This window comes from Eptatretus burgeri, chromosome 6, assembly GCF_056783735.1.
Source record: "Eptatretus burgeri isolate ZD-2024b chromosome 6, Ebu_testis_v1, whole genome shotgun sequence".
Lineage (NCBI taxonomy): Eukaryota > Metazoa > Chordata > Myxini > Myxiniformes > Myxinidae > Eptatretus > Eptatretus burgeri.
The window spans coordinates 69855056-69879600 of record NC_140966.1 but is presented as its reverse complement, the minus strand read 5'-3'; the positions used below and the strand labels follow the sequence as shown (position 1 = coordinate 69879600).

Genomic DNA, 24545 nt, shown 5'->3' with positions numbered 1-24545 from the left:
CAGTCCCAGCCGATAACTAATTAAAATGAATCCTAAGGTAATGAAATATAAAGCAATACGAAGGTACACACTGAGTCTGTACAAACTATTCTTGACACATAATAACAAAAGTCAACAATTTTGGAATGATGCTTGCATAATTATGGTGAAAATGATGAAAAAAATGAAACGAATACTATTTGCAATTATTGCAGATTGTCCTTGCACAAACTAATGAAAAATCAAACCTGGAACATCAACTGACAGTTGTCATGGTAAAACATAATAACAAATTGCAAGCATAATACTGATAAACTTCACAAAACTAAGAGCTTTCAGAACGCAACAAATAATCTGCAGAGAACTTGAACATGTTATATTTTTTTAAACTATTGTCACATCAACGTTTCAACTAATGTCGAGCTCATTGCTGTGGGAGGTTCAAATTCTGCCATTTACCAAACATTTTCAACTCCTGTGGAAACGTTCCAAAAAATGGCGAACAACACATGTGCTGATTGAGGAGAAACACGAGATCCTCAGCTCTTTTAAAACCAACGTTTATTCCCGAAATACAAGCAAATAAAAAAAATGAAACAGGTAATGGTGGAATCGTGACTGAGGAGATGGCTGGTTGGGAGAGAAGGAAGGGCATACAATTAAACATGAACAAATCATACACGATGAGGTAAAGGTTCAGTGTGAATGTAAAGAAACTAAGCCGCTTCACTTGGACTCAATCACAGACGGGAAGGGGACAAAACCAAGGGATTCAGTTGTGGTGGTGGGGGGAGGATCGCCACAGAGCAGTCACGAGCAGGAGATTAGGAGGATGATGGACAGGACGATGGCGGCAGGTAGTCGGCAGACGAAGAAACACAGGACAGGGTGAATGCAGGCAAAACAGGACAATCGTTTCGCGTTCTCTTCCACACTCTATTCCTCCCTTGAGCTTTACCTCCGCCGTCTTCTTCTCAGACCTTTATTCTCTCAGACATGCCCTGGTGCCAAATTAGCTCCCCCCTCTTCTTTCTGGGAAAAGTTTTGCCCCTCTAAGTCGATCCACAGTTCCCCCCACCGGGTGATGACAAAACACTCCTTTCTTCACTCTCGAGGAGATCCAAGCTCTGCCACTCGGGCAGCGCTTGTAGCTCCGTTCTTCTCTTCCTCTCTTTCCATTCTCCCGGCACCCCTGGTGGAGGTTTATATGCACAATTTCCTTAACCATGATCCCTCAGCAATTATTACAATGCACCACCCCTTGTATGCTGCACATTCAAACAAAACATACCTTTAGCTGATGTGTCCTGACTTATTACATCAAGGTGGGCTAACTGCTCGCATACAGACCATTCTACTTTATACCTTCCTGTGCTCTATGGTATCATCAAATCCTTCCCCCCACCTTTCCACAAACATAACATCATCAATTTATCCATATCACTACACACTGAAAGGTTAAACATGTAAAACATGAAACTGAGTGAACTCGGTCTGCAGGACAACATCAAAGATGTCTTCTGGGGTGATATTTCGCGTCAGATTTTTCTCCGTCGGTGAATCCAGGTGTACGATTCTTCTCTGTGCGGGAATCCAGGTGTGTTGAGGTTATGTCATGCATTGATTCTTCTGCGTTTTTGAAGCCTTTGCATTAAATGCAATTCAGATGACACTTGAGAAAGTCATCGATTTCTTCTTGGCACGCACGTGCACAATCAGGACTACTGTTGATGATTTTGGAGATCTTGTCCAGTGAGGTGATGAAGCCAGGTCAAGACCGAGTCAGCAGTTTCAATCCAATAATTGCTACGTTGATGCACCAGCGATTGGAGATCGATGTCTTATGGCAACTTTTCGGTCAGCGATGCTCGTCATGACAAAAATGTCGACATGCTTGCTGACCTGTGGTGGATCATCAGACGGGATGAACAGGCAGAGCAAGAGGTGCTGCACAAAGTTGCTTGCTATAATTGCCATCAAATTCCATTTCAGGGAATTGAGAGCCTTTCTCTCCATCCTCAACAACTGTAATCTCTGTGCCAACTCTGGGGTGCAGGTATCCAGCTTTTTTTATGGAGAGAGGATTTTAGGTGTGAAGCTTGAAGCTTCAAACAAGCGAGCGGTACCAAGTACGTTCAGATGGTCATTTGGTATGATGTACATGCAGCGGTCCAGCGAATTCACTGCCATATGTCACCCTCGCAGCACTCCATCTCACACAATTCCATCATCCATCCCGTTGACGAGCTTGCCACTGATGCGTGACTGCACGTCCTGCACACACTCCAAGCTTCTCAAGAAACAGCAGGTAGTGGTGCTCATAATCAAGGATTGCAGCAACATTCATCAGGTTCACTCTGGAAACAAATATAATTTCGTTCAAAATTTTTGGAGAGAAGCAACCCTGTACATTTTAAAAAGAATAATCAGAGCATGGAGAATCCGAAAATCAATGTTGGCATTTGCACAGACATCGCCATTTTGCATTTTCAAAATGGCCACCATAAAATGCATATTTTGCGCTATCTCGGCTTCTCGTCAATCTCGAAACTTAATTAAGTATGCTAATCCTATGTTTTCTAGATCAAGGGATCCAATAAAAGCCTCAAAATAGTGCTCAGGATTATAGAAAAGCAACAAACAAAGGAATTCAAAACCATTGTCTTTATATTTGTGATTCAACTGTATTGCAAAATACATGTTGCAAGTCCTTTGAAGTTATAGGTATGGGTTTATAAAGCAAGAAAGTATCCTTGTTACTTATCAGGTTGAACTACAAGTTCGATACTCAGGATCTACTCGGTCCATGTCGTTCAGGAATATGCTTTTACAAATCTTCATCACTGTCCTGAGTCATTTTCAGCATTGCAGTCCACGTTATTTTCAGCATTGCAGTTCACATCATTTCCGCACAAACAAAGGTCTGTGCAAGCCAAGTTGTGTCTCCTGCATTAACACTTCTGAGTTGTGCAATGGGCTTTACACTGACATCTGACAAACTCTACAATGACCTGTGGTGCAGGTAGAACGTTTGTGGTGGTAGGTAGTATCTCACCTTGGTCATTCTGATAATGGACATGTTTGAGTGGGTCGAACAGACATTGCCACATCTCGGTGGCTTGGCACCACACCCTACTCTGTACGCGCACACGTTCAATGTGCTCAAGGGCACCGACTGCAGGAGGCAACTTGCTGTTTTCTGCCACATGTTTGCAAAACAGATACCACCTTAGGTCAGGAATACTTGTTATATGGATGCCCTTTGGGCAGTGCATTAAGCATACAAAGTTTGCCAATGCATCCTTCACCTCCTGTGTTAGGTTGCCTTCCTCTGTCAGTTTCATCAGTGCTGAGATGTCCTTGTCAACCTTCATGTACTGTTGAAACCACTTGGTTTTGCCTACTCCAGAGAATCTTCCAACATGGTCTGCAACAGTGAATGCGTGGAATACCGGTAACGCTGCTGCCTTGTCTCGTCCCAGCGCACACCAGATTGGCTCAATCTCCAAAGTACCTGATACCATACATATCGCAGTGTGTTTGCAGAGCATGTCGTAATGTGCAACAGCCAGAACCAAGACATCGGTATCTGGGCTGAAGAAGACCATCCGTGCTTCAGGACAGTGCTGTGATGCAGCTGCTGCTAAGCGGATCATCAATGTTTCACCCTCCTCATGGTTGTGATCTTAAAACTGCATGTTGCGGTTGCTTCTTGTGCGGCCTGATGCTGATGTGATGACTAACTTTTGGGAGTTTGCATTATTCTTGAGTTCTGCTTGTGCACGGTGCTCAGTTAGATCGGCTTTCGTCTTTTTGTGAAATAGGAAGCGTCCCATTGGTATGTGTTTAATGTTTGTGTCGTCAGCAATCTGGAACTGAATGTGATGTTTGCCTTGTCGTCGTTTCTCCCTCGTTTTCTGCTTCAATGAGTCAGCTTTGTAGGTGTCAGACCAGAATAACCTTGTCAAAATCTGCTGTCAACACCAGAAGCCTGTCATTGAAGTGCTGGCCAAGATCTTCGACTGTGCTGATTGCCCCAGGTTTCTTTGCCATCTGTTGGACGAGCACCATTATATCCACAATGGCAATTTTGGACTCTCAGAGGGTGCTGAAGGGCAATTCCATAGGAATGTGGACATGACCTGAAAATTTCAACTTCAGTGCATCAGATAGTGAATACCCTGCTTGTGTTACACATGAGTTCAAGTTCCATGGACAAAAATAATTATGCAAATTGCTTCAATACTTTTAATGATACGAATAAAATAGTTTGAGAGATTGTTCATGTTGGAGAGATGCTGTTAATTAATCTTATCTTAAATCACAGGATATTGCACAAAAAAGTATGCTAGCATTTTGGTTTCTTTGATATTAAGTAGAATACGAGGTCTTTTTGAGTCCCTTTAAGAGAAATTTCTATATTCCGCTCCTAATAATTCCAGTAATGTGTGAAACGATGTAATTGAACCATGTAACACTAGTTACCAAAACATCAAGTTTTTCTCATTCTGAACAACTCAGTTGAGTTGACATGTTAGAATTTCTTTTCTTCTAAATCTAACAAACTGATACTGAAAATACTACTAAAAGCTTGGTAAATCATGGCATCTATATAAGAAACACGAATAACAAAAACTGCAACACAAGTTACCATGTAACGCGAGTTACCAACAGGTAACACGAATTACCGTTGCTCTGAGCTACTCCCATGACCTGAAGTTGGGTGAGGTATGTGGAAATAATTATTTTGAGGAGCTGATGGACATTAAGCTGCACGAAAACAAAAGAGGGCAGACTCACTTAAGACCTACCCACAATGCACTGCTTGCTTTCTTGAGCACATGCTGTGGTCAGCACGCATCACTTTCTGTATGAGTCAGACCTGGTTTTCTGTATTCAGAGCCTGTTATCATGAAAGCAAATTCTTCATCTTCATTTCTTCAAAATTTCAAGAGAGGGTAAGTACATTGTACTGTATATAATTTTCAATACATGCAGTTGACTATGAAGGCATTCTATTCCCCGGTGAAGTCGTAGCTATTGGAGAACAGGGTGACTACCAGATGTCTGTAATGGAGCCAGCTGGAACAAACTGGAAGTGGCCAAATTCGAGGGACATAATTTAGTATCCAGAGAGGAACATGATGGTCAAATTAGATAAACCCGAAATTGCCAACAACCGATGTCACTATAAATTTTTGTCAAAATTTTAAGACAAACAAAAGGAACGCAGATACGAATGTATGCAAAAAGAATACTGTGTAAAGAAAATTAATTTCATGTCGTTATGTGACATTAAAACAATTGCAATTTACAAGCAGTTCTTGTTTATTATACACATAGTTTTGCATTCATATACTGCAAAATACTGTTGAAATGATATTATATTGTTGTGGTTGACGAAATTCACAAACCACCATTCAGGTCCCTTAGGTGAGATATCTCTTTAAGTATATGTGTAGTTAGGCCCAAACCCGTTGTTTCGAGGGAATAAATGTCATTCAGTCGGGCTGCGACTCTTCAGGATAGCCGTTTTTCTTTTACTATCTTTATTTTGGACCAGCCGCCATTACTACCACCACCAACCACGTCTCAACAGCCATCACACAACAACCACCAACCACAACGCCGCTTCACAACAACAGCCACGACCTTTACCGTCACAACTCGCCACCATCGCATCACCACCATTCTTGCGCCACTTGTGGGCACCGATACTGGACTCGTGCAGGGCGCGCACCGAGCAGCGTGTTCAGAAACATCACAGACTTTCCGAAGAAAACGGATCAAAAACGACTCACGCCCACTTCTGTTCCGTCCTATCGGTGAGCGTGGGGCGATTTGGCCCCGCCTCCAGGGCGTTGGAGTGTGGTCGCTATATGCAAATTCATGGATCAAAAAGCATTCACGCCCACTTTTCCTCGGTCCAATGGGGAGCCAGTTAGAGGTGAAGGGTCGGAGGTAAAGGGTCAAAGGTGAAGGGGCGAAGCCACGGGGAATATAAGGGGCCGCGTTCGTCAGTCAAGTCGGAAGTTGTCGGTGGAGCTGGGAAGAAGTGGTAGTAGTCAGAGTTAAGAGTTCAGAGGGGAGAAGTGAGGAGTTGGGAGTTCGCGGAGCCAGTGAAGAGTTGGGACGAGTCAAGAGAGGAGACGGAGAGGGCGATCGGACGAAGCTGTGGAGAGGCGGCGGCGGCGAAGGCGGTTGAGGGGGTGCCCGCGTCGGATTCGGGGAACTGCGGAGGGAGAGGCCGGCGGCGCGACCGAAGTCGTGGTGGAGACGCTCGTCGTGGGACCCGAGACAGGGAGATATCCTCCATCCCCCGAGCATCAACAACCCCCCTCCTGTTCCCCCCCCCCGCGCTGAGATAGTGCGACAAGGGGGCCCCTTTCCCACCCTCTACCAGACACTGTCCGTGAGGCCCGCGGAGTTGGGGCGCCACCGCCACTTTGCGTCTCATCATCAGACGGGTAGGCCCGACGCGGTCTCGGCCCCAGGCCCGCCTACCCCCCTCATCCTTGAGGGTGGTCCTTTTCTTTTGCTTTGGGTATATGTGTTGTCGGCGCCGTCTGTGAAGTAAAACTGTATAAGTGTTGCCGTGTGCTCGCGTAGTCGGTAATAGATCTGCATTGTTGCATTTGCTTTTTGTGTAATATTGGGTTTCTTCTTCTTTTACATTTGCTTTTGGTGTAATTGTATATGTATGCTTTCCGTTCATCGCGAAATAAATGTGCTTATTGTTGAACTGTTTTCCCGTTTCGCTTCGTCTTTTCCTGTATTGAATCTCCATCTTACTTCACGTAAAGGGTTGGTCGTGGGCTAAAACGCCCGATAATTAATCGAACCGTCGAGGCCGACGATAACACCGCTCGGTTATCCCGATAGTACGGAACGGGTCGCTTAAAGTGGCCCGTGTCCGAAGTCGACCTGCGGCGAGGTGCGATCGCCCGGTCTACCCTCCGTGTGGGTACTTAGGTAGGTCGAATTTGGCGAGCAACCCTATCCCACGCGGGGGGCCGATTGGCACGATTGTGGTGAGGCCGAAAGGTCCACCCGTGACTAGTTCCCGGCGTTAGTCCGAGAGGGTCACGACGGGATTGTCCGTCCGGTGGGCGACGTGCCGCGATTCGAGTTACGTGGCCGTTCGCACGCCGGCGGGCGCGAATCCGCAACAATATCATAATCACAATGTCTGTCTTTAATTTGCTTCTTTATTCATTTGACTGCTGGTTTCTTGTTGAAGATCTTAATATCCTACTGGCTTTACAAAAGGGTTTTTAATCTGTGCAGGGTTAAGTTTGAGCAACTGTGTAAAATTGTCAGATAATGTTTGGAAGTTAGAACCAAGATGTCAACCATGCTTCCTCCGAGTCAAGAGAATATACAGTACTTTTTGGCAATTTGGTATCCAAACTTGTATAGGTTTACAAACTTTACAGGTTACTTGTAGTATTTGAGTGAAAATACAAGTTTAGTTACTTCCTCAGTTGAGATTTATCACAAAGAGTACTTAAACTAGATCAAATACTATTGAAATGCTTGTTTGCCCAGGAATGGTGGGATATTTGTTTGCATGGACATAATGTAACAAGAGTTACCGAAATATATATGCTTTCTATAATCGAATCATTGATAATCTTGTAACCATTACATTGTAAACTTATAACTCACATCACAATATCATATCAGCAAAGGAAAGGTTTTACCAGGATTACTTAATATGAGGAGACTTTCACATAAGAGGTATTCACAATTTTAGTCATGTCCTTTTTTGTAACCTGAGTTACCAATATTAAACTTTCTTCCAAACCTAACCAAAGGTTGCTTTGTTGGTCTTTTTTGTGTGGTTTAGTTAGTGTGCTTCTGCTGTATCCTCACAGGTAAAAATCTACCTTCAGGTCCATGAAGTAGTAGAATTACAGTACAAATATATAGTCAAACTCCCATTAAATGGAACGCAAGTTACCATGGAATTGCTCTGAAGATGTTTCTGCTTCACCAACATGTTCCTCAGATGCTGGTGCTTGTGCATTCTGATGAGTTTCATTGTTTTTTTTCCAGCTTTTGCAGGCAATGTATGAGCTTCGACTTGTTAGCACGTCGAAGGATGGATCCATCTGGGGGCAAACAATTCCCTGGGAGTCAGAGGAAACTTGCAGTTCTCAACTGCAATTCTTCTGATCGATGTCCCGGTTAGATTTCGCAAGAACCATAAACCAACCATAGAGTTCTTTTGTTTCTTTCAGATCCACCGATTGGTCACTGACCTTGATGGTTTGCTTCTTGTTTCCTGACAAGAACATGGGGTTGTTCTGCTTCTTAACTGGTGCCCACAGACGGACGCCTTCATTGATGCGTTCGGCAATGTACTCTTCATACAGCTTCTGGCCACTTTCGTCGACATTCAAAATGTGTGGGACACACTCTTGGGGTGCATATGCATGTGTCATGAAGTTGTAAAGCTGATAGACATCTGCATCACAGGGATTCCCATGACTCAGTGTGGCAGACTTGATCTTGTTGACAGTGTCATGCTCTTTCTTGACAGCACTTGGTTGCACCTCATGGTGTTCTTGTGGTTTATGAACAGTGACACAAAATTGCCCTTTAAACTGTTGAGAGGCATGACATCTCTGGTGTGGCCAGAAAGAACTGCTGCCGTGCGTTGGCATTATTGGAAATACCAATTCACCCAGAGTGTATCTTCATCATCTTATTTAGATGTTCGCATGCGTGGTCTGCGCCGATGGAGACAAACAGTATCCCACTCTTCATGACGGATATATTCCTGTCCTGAAGTTCACACGAGGATTCCAGATGACTTCTCTTCAGCTCCTACATGTCTGCGATGTACTGTGGCCAAAAGCGTTTGTATTTTATCCGATCTCGGGCGAAGAAGAGCTTACTTAGTGCCTCTCCAGCTTGCAGGTGGAGAACGAGATCAGAATTTCTTGAAGCTTCGACGAAGAACAGGATGGTTTCAACATGGTGGAGGTAATTTGTTATTAACTTGAACATTGCATTGGAGCATTTTTCTGCTTCCCATGTTTTCAGCTGCTCAATAACATCTTCGTTGGTGAGGGTTTGAAGCAGGCGGTCATTGGCATTAGCGATGCCTCCTGGACTCGTGCTTCTGTCAACTGCTGATCTTGCACAGACTTCCTGGACTTCATTCACTGCCTTTGAGCAGATGGATTTGAGGTTTGGCTTTTCTGTGAAGAACTTGTCTTGGAGAAGTTCATACAGAGCCATGTTCGTTTGGAAGTGTGCATGAAGAGTTCACTTGCAGTGGGCACACTTCAGGATCTGTCATGTTGTGGTGTAGCCATATACATCAGCCTCAATCCATGCATCATCTATCCCAGAATTTTCAATGGACGTACCTAGTGCCCTCAGTGCAGCCATCACAGTGTGTAGCTCACCCAGCCTGGGAAGAACTGTTCTTTTCAGATCATCCCTTGAATCCAGCAACTGCACTGCCTTCTCTTATATGGCGATGTCGAAGGTAATCACTGTTGGGTGTTCTTCACCAACGACCAAGCTCTTCAACTAGATGCTTGCAGAATCAGTCAGCATTGTCGACCACTCGTGTGCAACTTCTGGCAGCAGCGGTAGTGCACCAACTTGGGTCAAGGATTGGCCAGATGACAAGTGACTTGAATCCAGCCCAACCAGGGATACTGCTCTGTTCTCCATTATCCTTTTCTCAAGACAGGGCAGATGCTATGATCTAGCCGAGGGTGGTCAGTTCATAAGACTCAGCAACCCCTGTGGTGTCGACCTCAAATTATTGTGCTCTCTTGACCAGTCCAGGTTTTGGTTTGCTGCATGGCTTGATGGATCTATATTAATATTTTGGCACACCCCCTTTCTTTGTTCCACCATCAGATTTTTGTTACTGCATGAAACGAAACAAGCTTTGGCACATATACTAATGATATTATTGTCTTCCTTATGAGGTGCCTCAAAATTCGTTTTGATGCATTTTCACAAACTCCAACTGATTCCATTCAAATTCAGTACGATTATGGCTTTTGGTCCAACGAAGGTCATTGGCTATAAATTTTTTCTATAACACTTTCCGATATTCGAAGAAAAAAAAAAATCGATAAATCGATATCCCTTATGGGATTTTCCATTCAAATCCACTCAAGTTTAAGGCCTACGGGGGACGCAAATTTCCACTTTGCCCCGGGCGCTGTTTACCTCCACTACGCCAAGCTGTTAGGGTTAGGGTTTGGGTTAGGGTTAGTGTTAGGGTTAGCTACCCTAACACTAACCCGAACAGCTAACCCTAACCCTAACAGCTAACAGCTAGCCCTAACCCTAACAGCTCTTGAGGAAATTTGCAAGAAAGCCCAGGCAACGCCGGGCTTTATTGCTATCCCGAGCAACGCTGGGCTTTACTACTAGTACATGATATGGGGCAACTGATAGATTCTTTGCCTCACGAAGTTCCATACTGGGTGTGATGACTTCCCTTGGAGCATTGGCCTTCTGATACACTGCAGTGATTGTCCCATGTGTGGTGCGTTTCCCATCATCTGTGTCCTCGGCGAAGTCTGTATTGTCAACCGCAAAGAACACAAAGGTTCCTTTTTTGAGGAAGGGTGGGACGTACAGGCCATCAAACCGTCATGTGTTTTCCACAACAGCATTGCGTATCGAGCAGTGACCAACCGCATGGTACACAATAGTTCTGTGAATGAAGGAGGTGTATTAGTTTCTTGTTCCTGGTGTCGTGATGAACGGTAAGTGCCAAACCTCGAACCTGTGGATTTTCTCGGGCACGTTGTGTCCGGAATGTGTCTGTTGCCTGTTTGGGTCGGTGTTGCACCTGCCTTTTGGTTTTGAAAGCATACATGATGTTCTGGCTTAATGTCAGTGCTGATTGATCCACAATCCTGCGCTTCATCTCCGTTTGCAACTCCTCTTCGGGTTCAACCAAAATCCAACATATAAGGCTGCACAACTCTGGTGGAACGTCTTCTTCCGTGCTCAATACGTCAACCGTGTCTGACTGTTTCTTCACGTCAGTGAAGTTCGCAATACTTCTGCGTATTAGTTTAGCTGTCATGTATAACATCTTTGTATTGTCCATTTCACTCGCATGGTCTTGTATCATAGACGTGTGGACCATATCTTCTTCACAGGCTTCAGGGCAGTAAAGAACTGATGGCTTTCGTCTGTCTTTTTGCCTCACGGACTTCACACTTGGTAAATCTTGAAGAATCTTCTCCTTCAGCCATTGTCTTGTCAGCGTTGGTGTGTGCTTCTGTGCCTCCTCGCAAGCCCCAAGCATGGAGATGTATGTTTCTTCAATGGCATCCATGGGGAGATATGCTGTGCTTTGAGTTTGTATGTCAACGAGATCGATCAACTCGATCAAGCATGACATCTGCAGGGGAACGTCTGCCGTCGTGGATTTGGCTTTGTCACTGGAATGATCCCTGAGGACATGGAACACATGTTCGTAAGGTGGCATAGCTCCATATTTGAGACCAATTGTTCATTTTGTGATCAAAGCACCAAATTTGGCACAGACCGAGTCCAATACATTCGGAACAAATTTAGATATTGGGCCACCGCTAATTACCATTCTAAAAGCCATGGTAGCCATTTTACAATATGGCTGCCAACAGAATCCTTTCTTTCCACATGGACCACATGGATTCAAGGGTTCCCAGTAAGAATACTCATAGTACATTTACCCCAAATGGATCTCTTTTACTCAAATATGATATTCTGAATGGGCAGTACCATTCAGTATTGAAATAAATGATCACGTCTGGAATGACAAACAGAAAAAGCCAACTTTGGAATGAAATTATAAAACATTAAATATAATATATACCATAAGGGCTCGGAAGAGTGCATACCTCTGCCACACAATGTCTTATCCACGAGAACATATCAGGCCCAATACATTTTTGAAATATCTTGCGATACATCGTTTTTGGCCCAATCTCTCAATGGTGACGAATCACTTTGAAGATTAAATAATTATTATATCTGGATCCAGATTTGTATCTTCACCAAAATCGAATCAATTTGTCCTGATCACACACCCAACCTGCCCACCAAATTTCATCCGAATCCATTCACAACTTTTTGAGATATCCTGCACACAGACAGACATACATACAGGGGTGAAAACATCACCTTCCATCTTCAGTGGTGGAAATAAAAATAATAATAAATGCAAATATAATAATTCCTTTCCTGGGCTGCATTCCATGCAAGCAGTCAGACCCGAGGTCATGTTTTCACCAATGGAGCCCTGCTTCTGCTCCTCTCTGACAGTACCCACGCAGTGGCGATGATAAGACACTCGATGAACGTCATCAGGAATGCTGCTGATCATCTCAATGTTGGTCGGACAGCAGTAATCACCCCTGATCAACCCCTCTACGCCATTGCAAAACGGATTCAGTGGACGTGGCCAGAGGAGTTTGGAGAAGACCAGTTCGTCACAATGTCTGATGGTCTCCACATACAAATGACTGCTTTGAAGACCCTTGGTGACTGGTTGCATGGAAGTGGCTACGTTCAAGCACTGGTACAAACAGACATTACAACAGTGGGCACTGCTGACTCTTACTTTAAAGCATCACACGTTACTCGTACAAGGTGTGCACACAAAGTAACAGCTGCTGCCCTGTACATCCTGTAGCGTTGTGCTTTCAAGCACCACAGAGCTTCAAGTGATGGAGTTCCACTTGAATTCAAGCAATGGCAGGAGCAAAAGGAAGAGAGCTGTCCCAAATTCCAGTACTGGTCAACTGTCATGGCGATGGAACTGTCTCTGCTGGCCGATGTACATTCCCTACGAGAAGCATACTGAACAGTGAACAGTGAACATACTTTGATAGCTTGACGGAACTCACACCATGGTTTTCGCTCTTGGCCATAACAACTATGCCTGCTGGATACCAGTTCATCTCAGAGATATGTCTGAGCTTGCAACTGGACACGGAGGTTGAGAAGGAATTTAATGCTGGTAACTTCACAATTCAAACAACAAAACAAGTGTTCTCATCCATTCTCATCGATCAAGCACACAAACAAAACAATGCCTGCATTAAGGGTGATGGAGGGGAGGTTGGTCTCACAGACAACCGAAATGCTCTATGGTGGTGGATGGCTGCTGGCCCTGAGGTTGCTTGGGGACTTTGAGGATGCACAAGAAAAAAAAATCAGAAGACTATTGGAGATGTGACACCATGACCAAACACCATGTATACAAGCAGCCTTCAAGAAAGATGTCAATTTTCTCGTCAGCGTGATTGAAGATCTTGGCAACCCCTTTGAAGAGGAGAGCATTGACTTGATTGTTTTGGACACCAAAGAGATCGCAGACCACAAAATAGTGGAGACTGTTCGATGTACCTACAACATTGGTCAAGAACAATTCAGGGCCTTCACAAAATAGTGTCTTGGTTAAAGGACCAAGTCAGTCCAGAGCAACAAACTGAAATTATTCAATATCTCCAATACCAAGATCATCAGCAATGGGAAGCAGCAGTTGACATTGATTGAGAGTGACATGGAGCGCTTCTCATGATTCTACATTGCTTGCGAGACAAGGGATGAGAAACCTGGCGAGTTTTTTTTCGACATGAGAATCGAGTGTGCCCCCCAGCACTTTCAGATGGAGGAAGATTGTGCTTTGGTACCAAAAGTTATCTTATCACATGCCTTGAGGACATCTCTGAGGGCCAGTCTGAGGCTCTTGTGACAACCCGTGTCATCCTTGATGGAGCAGCAATTGTTCACATGCTGAAACCCACTCCTGCAAAGATGTTCGATAAATTCACCCATCAGGTGCTCATCCCATTAGTCCTTCAACGACGAAGGGCATCTCTCCTGGACTTTGTGTGGAACCAATATGTGAGTAACTCTGAAAGGTACAGCAAGAGCCAAGCATGGAAAGGGAGTGCGAAGACATGTTATGACGACAGCAACACCTCAAAACTGGCCAAACTTCTTATGTGAATTCAGTAACAAGGCAGAACTGCATGCTTTCCTGTCCAAGGCCCTGATCAGTTTGCCTGCTGAGGATGGTAAGGAACTTGTCATCACTGATGGGCTTCAGAGGCTCACCAATGGAGAATTGCAGAATCTCGACATGATTGCCCCTTGCAGCTACAAAGAGGCAGATACGCGGATGCGATTGCATGCCAAACACGCTGCCCGCCACGGTAACCACCAGGTACATATTCACACTGTTGACACTGATGTTGTGGTTTTAGCTGTGCTTGTGACACAGCAACTGTCAGCTGAGGATGAACTGTGGGTAGCCATCGGAACTGGTCAGTTTACGCTACCTGGTTGCCTGCTGACGGCCAGAGAAAGCACGTCGTCCCCTTCCCACGTTCCACACATTGACTGGGTGTGACATGGTATTGAGCTTTGCTGGACATGGCAAGAAGACAGTATGGGAAACATGGAAGTCACTGCCGGAACTGACAGATGCACGACTGATGCTAGAAAATGGACCAAAGGAGATCCCAGATGATGCAAAGAACATTATTGAGAGGTTGGTCACACTTCTTTTTGACAGAACCAACACCTGCACCAAGGTGGACCATGCAAGAAGGAAGCTCTTCCCACGGAAAAACTCGGCGCAGCAAATCCCGCCTACCCGAGCTGCTCTGTTGAGCACGTCTGGAGAGCAGTCTACCAGGGTGGTTACATCTGGGGGAAGACACTGCTACCAGACCCTGTGCTGCCATCACCAACTGACTGGGGGTGGGTGAAGACCGAAGGAATGTATGAGATCCACTGGACCCCCCCATGCCACAGCATCAAAATCCTGCCACGAGCTGATCTCTTGTGGGTGCTGGAGTGGTTGCAGAAAGTGCTGCAGGTGCAAGAAGGCTGCACTTCAGTCACAGGCCTCTGCTTCTGTGAGGGAGAATGTGCCAGCTGACTCTTATGAGATCTCTCATTCACTCAAACATTAAGGTGCCCATGCCATGGCAAGTTGTCTTGCATGATGAACAATTAACATGATCAAGATATGTTCATTGAATGGTTCAAATGGTATACAGCAATTACACTGGTCTTTTCAAATAACTTAAATAGCATAGTTAATGGCTTCAGTACATTTACTGAGCATTGTTACATGGCCTATGTTAATATTGTTACGTTTGAGGGGGGGGGGGTATGCATTCAAAGGGTAATTCGGATGTTTAATTAGGTATGCCATGCTGTTCGAGTTTACCAGGATCTCAATGTAATAAGTAGCAATTCAGTGGTGATAAGTTGTCTAGTAAATGTTCATTTCTTCAAGGGGGAAATAATTGTCACGTAATTAGATAGGGACACGGGATAGGGTAAGTGTGTCTGCGTAAACCCCTTTTAGTAGTCCCTGGAGGCTGGCCGTGACGTCACAGGACAGGGCTGCGGATGGCTCCGCCCCGTGATCACGATTGGCGGAAGGCGACGGCGGTGGGCCAATAAAACGGCTCGATTGGAAGTGACGAGGACGGGAGGATAAAAAGGTTCTGTTCGGGGTCGAAAAGAAAGAGGAAGAAGATCGGGACAAAAAGATCATGTTTTTTTTGGTGTGGAGGCTGTTGCGCGGGAAGCGTACTTGTTGTTGTGCTGATTCGATCGTGTTCTTCATCGTGTCTTGGAGCCTTGCTGAGCCTCGTGCCTCACCTTGGTTGGCTCTGTGTTTCTGCCGACTCGGAGTACGGGGTCGAACGGCGGGCGGACCTGCCTCCCTCTCCTGCTCGCAACTTGGCGCCAGAACTGGTTCCCTGGCGGCTGTGAGCGGACTTGGGCCAAGACCAGGAGGTCGACAGCACCGCGGTTTCTCCTGCCCCGCTGACGAGAGCGGGGCCAGCTCGTCCGACGCCAGTCCAGGGACAGTTGTGTCCACACCACGGTCCAGCCTGACCACCAGAAGTAGCTACGCTTTGTGTGTGTGTGTGTGTGTGTGTGTGTGTGTGTGTGTGTGTGTGTGTGTGTGTGTATATGTGTGTGTGTGTACTTGGCGCCTTAGAGGGTTTGAGATCTGTATATTCATTGGAATTGTCTGTGTTTTCCCCACGCCCGATCCCACACCATCCCGTCGAATCGCCCCGGATCCCTCTTCTTGCAGAGTCTTGTTATTTCTGGGTAATAATAAAAACAAATAAACATCATCAACTCAGTGAAAAGCGACTCGTTCCACGTTCCTCGTCCCGTTTGCGGTAGAGCGATTAGAACCGCCATGTTTGGGTTATAAATAAATAAACCGCCTCCATCATTTCGGCTCATTCTACGTTGGCGGGACTGTTCAAGTCCCGTGGACGTCACAATATGTTACTGTATTCACTGTTATGGTTTAATCCAGTTATCACTGTAACGTGTAGAGACAATCTCACTATTTTGTTGCATTTTCTTTCATTTATTATTGCCTTACATTGTAATAAAACATATTTTTCACTTGAACTTGTATGTAAATAATATTTGTGGTGCTGCAAACATGGAAACAGAAGCTTTGGGGTGGCCTTAATTTGCTTGTACTCCAAGATGGTGGATCGCAAATGCGGTGACATCACATGCACACCTATTGAAGGGAGTTGTTGTGAAACATTATCAAAACAACACATTGTTTGTTATTTCGATACAAGTCGTTCATGAGGACGATTCTCACTTACCTTCCCAGCAAGAATCTGGGCGTCACTTGCTTTTTAGTTCCAGGTGAACTTTTGGGATGGCGCGTCGTCCGTCCGTCAGTCAGTCCACAAATACTTTCAACTTCTTCTCTGAAACTCCACATATGATTTCAATGAAACTTTACCACAACATTCATCACCTATAATGATAATCATGTTTATCATGGTGATGGCATGGGGAGTTGTGATTGGCTGAAATAAGTCATGGTGTGGATAGATGTTTGTCGTCCTCGTCATGTATTGAATCTGGGGTGTGTTCAGTTACCACGTTTCTTGAAGAGCATGCTGGGGAGGATGTTTCATGCGGTTGATCTGGCTATTGTGGTGGACAGTGGGCAGGAGATTCAGGAAGTACTGTGGCAGTGCAAGAAGGCATTTGGGAAGCATGGGCTGAAGATAAGTATGGAGAAGACAAAGATGATGTGGGTCAGGCAGGAGAGAAAGTAAATTAATATCAGGTTGAAGGGGAAGGAGATCACGCAGGGAAATAGGGTTTGAGTATCTGGGGGGGAGCAGTGACCGGGGATGGTAAGTCCGAGGTAGAGGTGCAGAGGAGGGTTCAAGTGGGTGCGAACGCATGGAAGGGGGTCGAGGGAGTAATGTTTGACAGAAAGAGATCAAGAAAATTGAAAGTGAAGGTTCTAATGTCATGTGTAACACCAGCCTACCTTTACAGCCTGGAGGCAGTGGCACAGACAGACAGACAGACAGACAGACAGACAGACAGACAGAGAGAGAGAGAGAGAGAGAGAGAGAGAGAGAGAGACAGACAGACAGACAGACAGAGAGAGAGAGAGAGAGAGAGAGAGAGAGAGAGACAGACCACAGAAGCTGCAGGTTTGTGAGAACTGGGTGAAGAGGATTGTGAGAGTGAAGAGGGTGGATAGAAGTAGGATGGATGAACTGAGGGAGGGGATTGGTGTGCAGATGAGCTTGACGGGGAGATTGGTGAAATGCCGGCTGAGATGGGCTGGACATTTGATGCGGATGGGGAAAGAGAGAGAATGGCAAAGAGAGTGTCGGAGTGGTAGGATGAGGGACAAAAGGAGGGAAAGAAGCACACCGCAGTTGAGATGGGAGGATTGTGAGGAGGGATATCCATAAGGTAGGGGTGGTTGGAGTGGAGAGAGTTGGCTGAGGACAGAGGACGTTGGAGGAGTATCATGGTCAAGGACAGAAGCTTGGTGCCATCGGGCATCAATCCCAATAAAAGGGAAGATAAGTTTTTATTCAGCTAAAGTGTTATTATATAACTCGCATGCATTGATGCGTTGACATGGGGGAAAACGAGCACAGCAGAAGCCGTGTACAATAAGGGAAACATAGGGGAAATACCCCAGGGCACTCACCTGGTAGTGGCTGGATAAGATAACTAGGCAACCATTGGTTGGCTTGGATGACCGACAAAATATATAACGGAGAAAAAGTAAATACCTATGGATTTGTTTTTTTAATGTCATGAACAAACTTTGGGACATCACGAGTGATGAACGCTGTGGCAAAGTTTCATTGAAATCGTCTGTGTAGTTTCATTGAAGGAGGTGAAAGTATTTGCGGACGGACGGACGGACGGACGGCAAGCTATCCCGTGGCAGTTCAGGTGAGCTAAAACCCAGCAAGCAACAAGAATGATGGTTCCCCGAATGACGATACAAATCTACAATGGTCGACGGTTTCAAATTGAAATGTGTCGCTGTGCATTCTGGGTTAACGACGGTTAAAAAAAAAAAAAATTCACGTCGCTTGTGGGAATCTCACGATAATTTTTTTTGAAATGCGTCGCTGTGCATTCTGGGTTAACGACGATAAAAAAAAAATTCACGTCGTTTGTGGGAAACCGGATGATTTTTTTTTCTGAAAACTTAAAAAAAATTCCTAAAAACGATAAAAGAAAATTTTCTTGAAAACGCTAATTTATTATTCTTCCCGAAAACACGATAATTTTTTTTCCTTCCTGAAAACACGATAATTTTTTTTTCTTCCTGAAAACACGATAATTTTTTTTTCTTCCTGAAAACACGATAATTTTGAGATTCAATTACGATATTTCAACTCGTCAGATCTGGCATCCCCGATTTTCAGAGGAAAACCAACCGCCATCCCCGATGGGAAGAAAGAAGCCGCCATTTCGCGCGTTAATAATTTTTAATTCCTTCACAAGTTTAACTTAATCCTCTCAATTTTAAAACTTAAACATTTCCACAAGTCCACGTTTTGATTAATCGCACATATTCTGAGGTAATTTAAGGCCCGAAGGCCTCTGATAGCACAAGACGAACTGCAAAGCCAAGATGTGAAGGGAATTAATAATATTTGCTAGTAATGCTAATTATCGGATTTTGTAATCACAATCGTTCACTAGGAAGTTTCATACCTCATTGGGCTGTCCGGCTGTTCCATACTTTCAGGCAGAAACATGAATGAACAATCCATAGACGCTCACAATTCAACCGAAGCCGCCATTGGTGGCCACGTTCCTCTTCGCGCCCAATTTTTACCTCAGCGACGAATAAAGGTTGAAACTTTTCGACCATTATTTCTCTTTTAATCGACAAATCTTACAGGTCTCGTTTACATTTCAGTCACAAACCTTGACATTATACTTTTAAATAGAGATGTAAAAAAAACAAAAAAAACCAGCATATTGCAGTAATTAATCGTGTCCATACACCGCCCAAAATGTCTCGCATGATAAGAAGATGCATACCAAGTCCATAAATTAAAGATTGCAGTTGAACCGATTAATAAAGCGAGCTGTAACCTGAAATTGGTATATTGCTTCTGAATGCTTGCCGAATGATTCAAGATCATTATTTTGCTTCATTGTCCAAATAAGGAAATTATCTGTGTGTTTGATAATAAGGAAATTGAAAAACGGTTTGGCCAATCTCCACAAATATTTCCATTCATGCTTGAGGAACCCAGAGTCAGGTCATGGGCTTTAATGCATAATGATAAACCACCCCTTCCCCATGAGGGTGGGGAGATGACATCAATTTCGCCTGTACACGTGGCACAATGTAAGTGGTTGAACCCTGACCACTGCCGCAGGGAGCGTGGTGATGCAAGTGGGAAACGATTCGAATCCTGAAAACAAATCCTGTTACTACCACAGGGGCGACGAGGGGGGGGGCTGGGTAACTACCACAGGGGCGACGAGGGGGGCTGGGTAACTACCACAGGGGCGACGAGGGGGGCTGGGTAACTACCACAGGGGCGACGAGGGGGGCTGGGTAACTACCACAGGGGCGACGAGGGGGGCTGGGTAACTACCACAGGGGCGACAAGGGGGGCTGGGTAACTACCACAGGGGCGACGAGGGGGGCTGGGTAACTACCACAGGGGCGACGAGGGGGGCTGGGTAACTACCACAGGGGCGACGAGGGGGGGCTGAGTAACTACCACAGGGGCGACGAGGGGGGCTGGGTAACTACCACAGGGGCGACGAGGGGGGGCTGAGTAACTACCACAGGGGCGACGAGGGGGGCTGGGTAACTACCACAGGGGCGACGAGGGGGGAGGGGGTAACTACCACAGGTAGTTCTCCTCCGAAACAGCCGGACGGATTGTCGCCACTTTCAGCATGTGGGTGGTCTGTGGTTTAATATACAGCATGGGCGATGTGAGATCGCGCCAGACGGACAGGTTTGGGAATTTTTGGCGATTTTCTAATTTTTACATTCGTTTGCATGGCGACGTGTGACGTCACCGCTGAGAGGCGTAATGACGTCATGACATCTGTCATCGACAGACCGTCACCGCTGAGAGGCGGAATTCCACTCCGAGAAAACAGCGTCTGCAATGTAAAACCCTCTTCTGCACATGCTGACGACCTCAGAAGGTGAATTGGACACAAAAAATGTAACAAGAAACATTGTATATAAAGAAATTCGATAAACCACCTTGTGAACACCGGATATATTGACGTCCGAACGAAGCCTCACTTGAGAAACTTCGCACAGAGGGCGGGTTTGGCTCGTAATTATTGGTTCGCAGGCGCCAGCAGTGACCACTATTTTCGTTGTGTCTGTCTGTTTGTGACTCTCTCCAGAGCAAAGCTCCGTGACGTTTGATGCGATCTTGATGAAACTTGGACACAAGCTTGGACACAAGATATCATGGTCTAGTTGTGTCTTTTTGTTTGAGAGGCGTCCCATACCCCTTGTGGGCGGAGCCACGCCCAATTGAACTTTATTTTTTTTTCTCGCAATTTCATTACCTAGAAGCTGTGTGCAATGTCCATAAGTACAACATATAAAAAATCCGATTTGATTTGGTCAATTTTGCCGGAAGAGATAGGTTTTTACGGTAGGGCTTCCTCAACAATTCCCGCGAACCATCGTCGCCTCCCGGCTCGTTATTATTTGTGATGAACCTTTACCCTATTCGAACATTTACCCGATTCAAAGCATTACCGGATTTGAAACTTTACTCGATTCCACATTTTTCATATTTACTCCTTACCCAATTATATTGTTACGGTTGTGGGGGTGGGGGTTAGATGGAGGAATTTCTTGGGAAAGTTAGGATTGTATCAAGTTGCTTGGTTAGTGGATATACAGGAGACATCTCGATGTAAATTAAGGAGGGAAGCTGTGAGGTTCAATGTTAGTTGTCACCACGTGGGGATGAAGACCAATTTCCCCCAGTGTGTAATTGCCCCCTGTGACCTTTTCCGACGTTTTTGCATTTACAAGCCAGCAATGAAATTACGTTTTTATAACAACGACAACATCCATAATAACATGCAGCATGTCCAACCAGGCAAGAATCCCCACTTTTCCGGCATTGTACCAGCAAGTCATGCCCCTGAGGCTGATGATTGGTGAGTGTGATGTGATTGAAAGGCAGACAGGAGAAGTGAGAGGAGATGACTGGTGAGAAACGTGGCTGGGACAGAGGATCTCGCTTTGCTCTCCTCTCGGCCTGACGAGATGGCTGCACAATTCAGGTATCGTGCTGTAAATTTGGCCGCGTGTGTGTGTATGTATGTATGTATAACTATATATATATATATATATATATATATATATATATATATATATATATATATATATATATATATATATATATATATATATATATATATATATATATATATTGTTACGAATTCGCACCCGCCGGCGTGCGATCGGCCGCTTTCCACTAATAGCGACCGCGTAGCCCACCGGACGGACAATTCGGTCGTGACCCTCCTGGAACTATCGCCAGGAACCAGTCACGGGTGTGGGGTTAACCTCACCACAGCCCAGTGCGCATTCTACCCGCGCGAAATAGGGTGAATCGCCTAATGTCGATATACCTAAGTACTCGCGCGGGTAACCTACCGAGGGGTTGCACCGCGCCGCAGGTTGGCTTCGGACACAAACCGCTTAAGCAGTCCGTTCCGTTCTAAAGCGATAACCGAGCGGGTATTATCGCCGACCTCGACGGATCCGATTCTCCTTACAGGGTGTTTAAAACCCAAATAATTATTCCACGATGCAAGATGGCATTTTCAACGGGGAAAAGACGCAACGAACTGGGAACATTGAAACAAAGCACATTTATTACAAGCACACATACAGCCAAGGCAGTCATGCAATATTCAGGCGAGAAGCAAAAGCAATACAACCGAATATGATTATTATTTACAGTCACTTAATCAGTTCCAACTTGTCGGGACACGGCGGCACCAACATTCGTTCAAAAACAAGAAATGGCCACCCCCAAAGACGAGGGTGGCAGACAGGGTCCGCGGACCTTTATAACGCGCGACCTGGAGGACCGAATGGGTCCCGCGAGACCGTGACAGGTTACCTGCCCCTCAAGGTGCCTCTGTGGTCGGCGAGTCGCGACGTCCCGCTCCCACGAACGTCAGCGTGGTTGTGCCTGGTTCCGGGCCTTCCACGTGGGCGGCAAGCTCTCTCCGGCGCTCCTCGTCCGGACGCGCAGGTCCACCACACAGCCGGCACTGCTGCGCCTTTCGTCCGCGTCCCCCACCAACAGGCCACTCGCAGGACCACGAGCGCAGGAACCAAGCGAGGAAGAAGAAGAACTGGACCACCGAGGAGACAGGGCAGGAGAGACGCATGAACCACGGAGAGAGAGAGTGAGCCTCGCGTGCAGTCCGCCCTTTATAGCGCGGGGCTCCGCCCTACCCCGTTTTCGGCTCAACCTTCCTTTGAGAAGCTTCTCGAAAAGGGGCGTTTCTCAACTCCAACCGCCTCACGCCGTGCATCCACCAATCGGAAGCGAGCTGCCCTGCCCCCTTCCCATCACACCAAGCGCGGGGAAAATAGGCGGGAAAAAAAACCCACAGACTCCGCGAGAGCTTTTGTTTCCCTCACGCGTTCTCGGACTGTTTCCGACGCAGAAACCGTTGTAGCTTGGTCCGTGGAGGATGGCGTTCAGAAGCGGACGTAGTAGCGAAGATGGTGGTGGTTGTTTTGATGGTTATTGTAGCGTGGTTGGCATTGTGGCGTAGTTGGTGGCTGTTGTTTATGTGGAGGTTTGTTGCGTGCTTGGCGTTGTGGCGTAGTTGGTGGCGGTTGTTTGTGTGGAGGTTTGTTGCGTGCTTGGCGTTGGTGCGAACTTGGTGACGGTTGTTGTTTGCGTGGTTCAAAATAACGATAGATAAAGAAAAACGGCTATCTCAAAGAGTCGCAGCCCGGTGAAACACGAAGATCTCCCTTTAACAACGGTGGGGACCTATCTGAACACTCACTTACCGGCATAGCGAATCGAAGGAACCTTTATGGTGTTCTGCGAATTTCCACAGCCGTAACAAAATATATATATATATATATATATATATATATATATATATATATATATATATATATATATATATATATATATATATATATGATAAAGTTTATTGTTGCTAAAGGGTTGGAAACAACAAAGCGCTTTCCGATTGTGACCTTCTTGCGTTGCTTTATGCAGCTTCTTCGGCTGCAGGAGTGTGGGAGTGGTCAATTATTTATACAATCAGAGCCACCTGGGTTTCGTTGATTAGATGAGAGCTGATTGGCTGTTCCCTCCTTTCACAGGTGAGAGATGTGGGTGGGTCTTACTTTATTACTTCCACCACCAAAGGTGAAGGAGGTTGTTTTCAACCCTCTCTGTCTGTCTGTGTACAGGATATCTCAAAGTTGTAGACGGATTTAGATCAGTGTTTCTCAACCTTTTTTGTCCCACGCCCCACTTTGATTTTCAAAAAAATCGTACGCCCCACCATGATTGGAGACACTACAATATATACGACATATAAGGAATTCCCCTTGACGAAAAGCGAGTCATCGTGACATAACAACGTTGAATTGATCTTGGGCATGCCTTACCGGCGGATGGCTAACAATGGCGCGGTGAAGCAGTTTTTAGTTTTGACGCTATGAGGCATCAGTCGCAGCTTCAAACTTTTGAAAATTTGAAAGTGCAAAGCTATGAAAGCGATCATATATTGATTCGTTAATTGTGAATCCTCATGCCCCACCAAAATATTGCCATGCCCCATCTTGAGAAACACTGATTTTTTTGAAATTGTGTGGACATAACATGTTGGGTGTGTGACGAGGAAGAATTTATTTGATTTTGGTGAAGATCCAAATCCAAATTTTGGTACAGATCCAGCTACTAGGATTTTTTAAAAGTGATTCTTCACCATTGTATTGAGAGATCGGGCCAAAAAGTAAACATAGCATGGTATCTCAAAACATTATGGACGGATTCGGACGAAGCTTGGTGGACATGTTGGGTGTGCGTCAAGGACGAATTGATTCGATTTTGGTGAAAATCCGAATCCGGATCTGGATACGATAATTCTGAAAAATTTAAAGCGATTCTTCACCATTGAGAGATCAGGCCAAAACGATATCGTACTGGATAACATCTTTCAACAAGAGTGCAAGTGAGCAC

The 24545-nt window shown here is 45.4% G+C and overlaps 1 long non-coding RNA gene across 1 annotated transcript; it reads right to left on the bottom strand.

Annotated features, from left to right (window-relative positions):
* Positions 1–523: 523 nt before the first annotated feature.
* LOC147025008 (uncharacterized) lies at positions 524–19143 on the bottom strand. Its single transcript, XR_015059295.1, has 2 exons — positions 19021–19143; positions 524–2336 (listed from the first exon to the last, which is right to left on the bottom strand). It is a non-coding gene; the product is annotated as an uncharacterized LOC147025008 (long non-coding RNA).
* Between the last annotated feature and the right edge of the window lie 5402 nt (positions 19144–24545).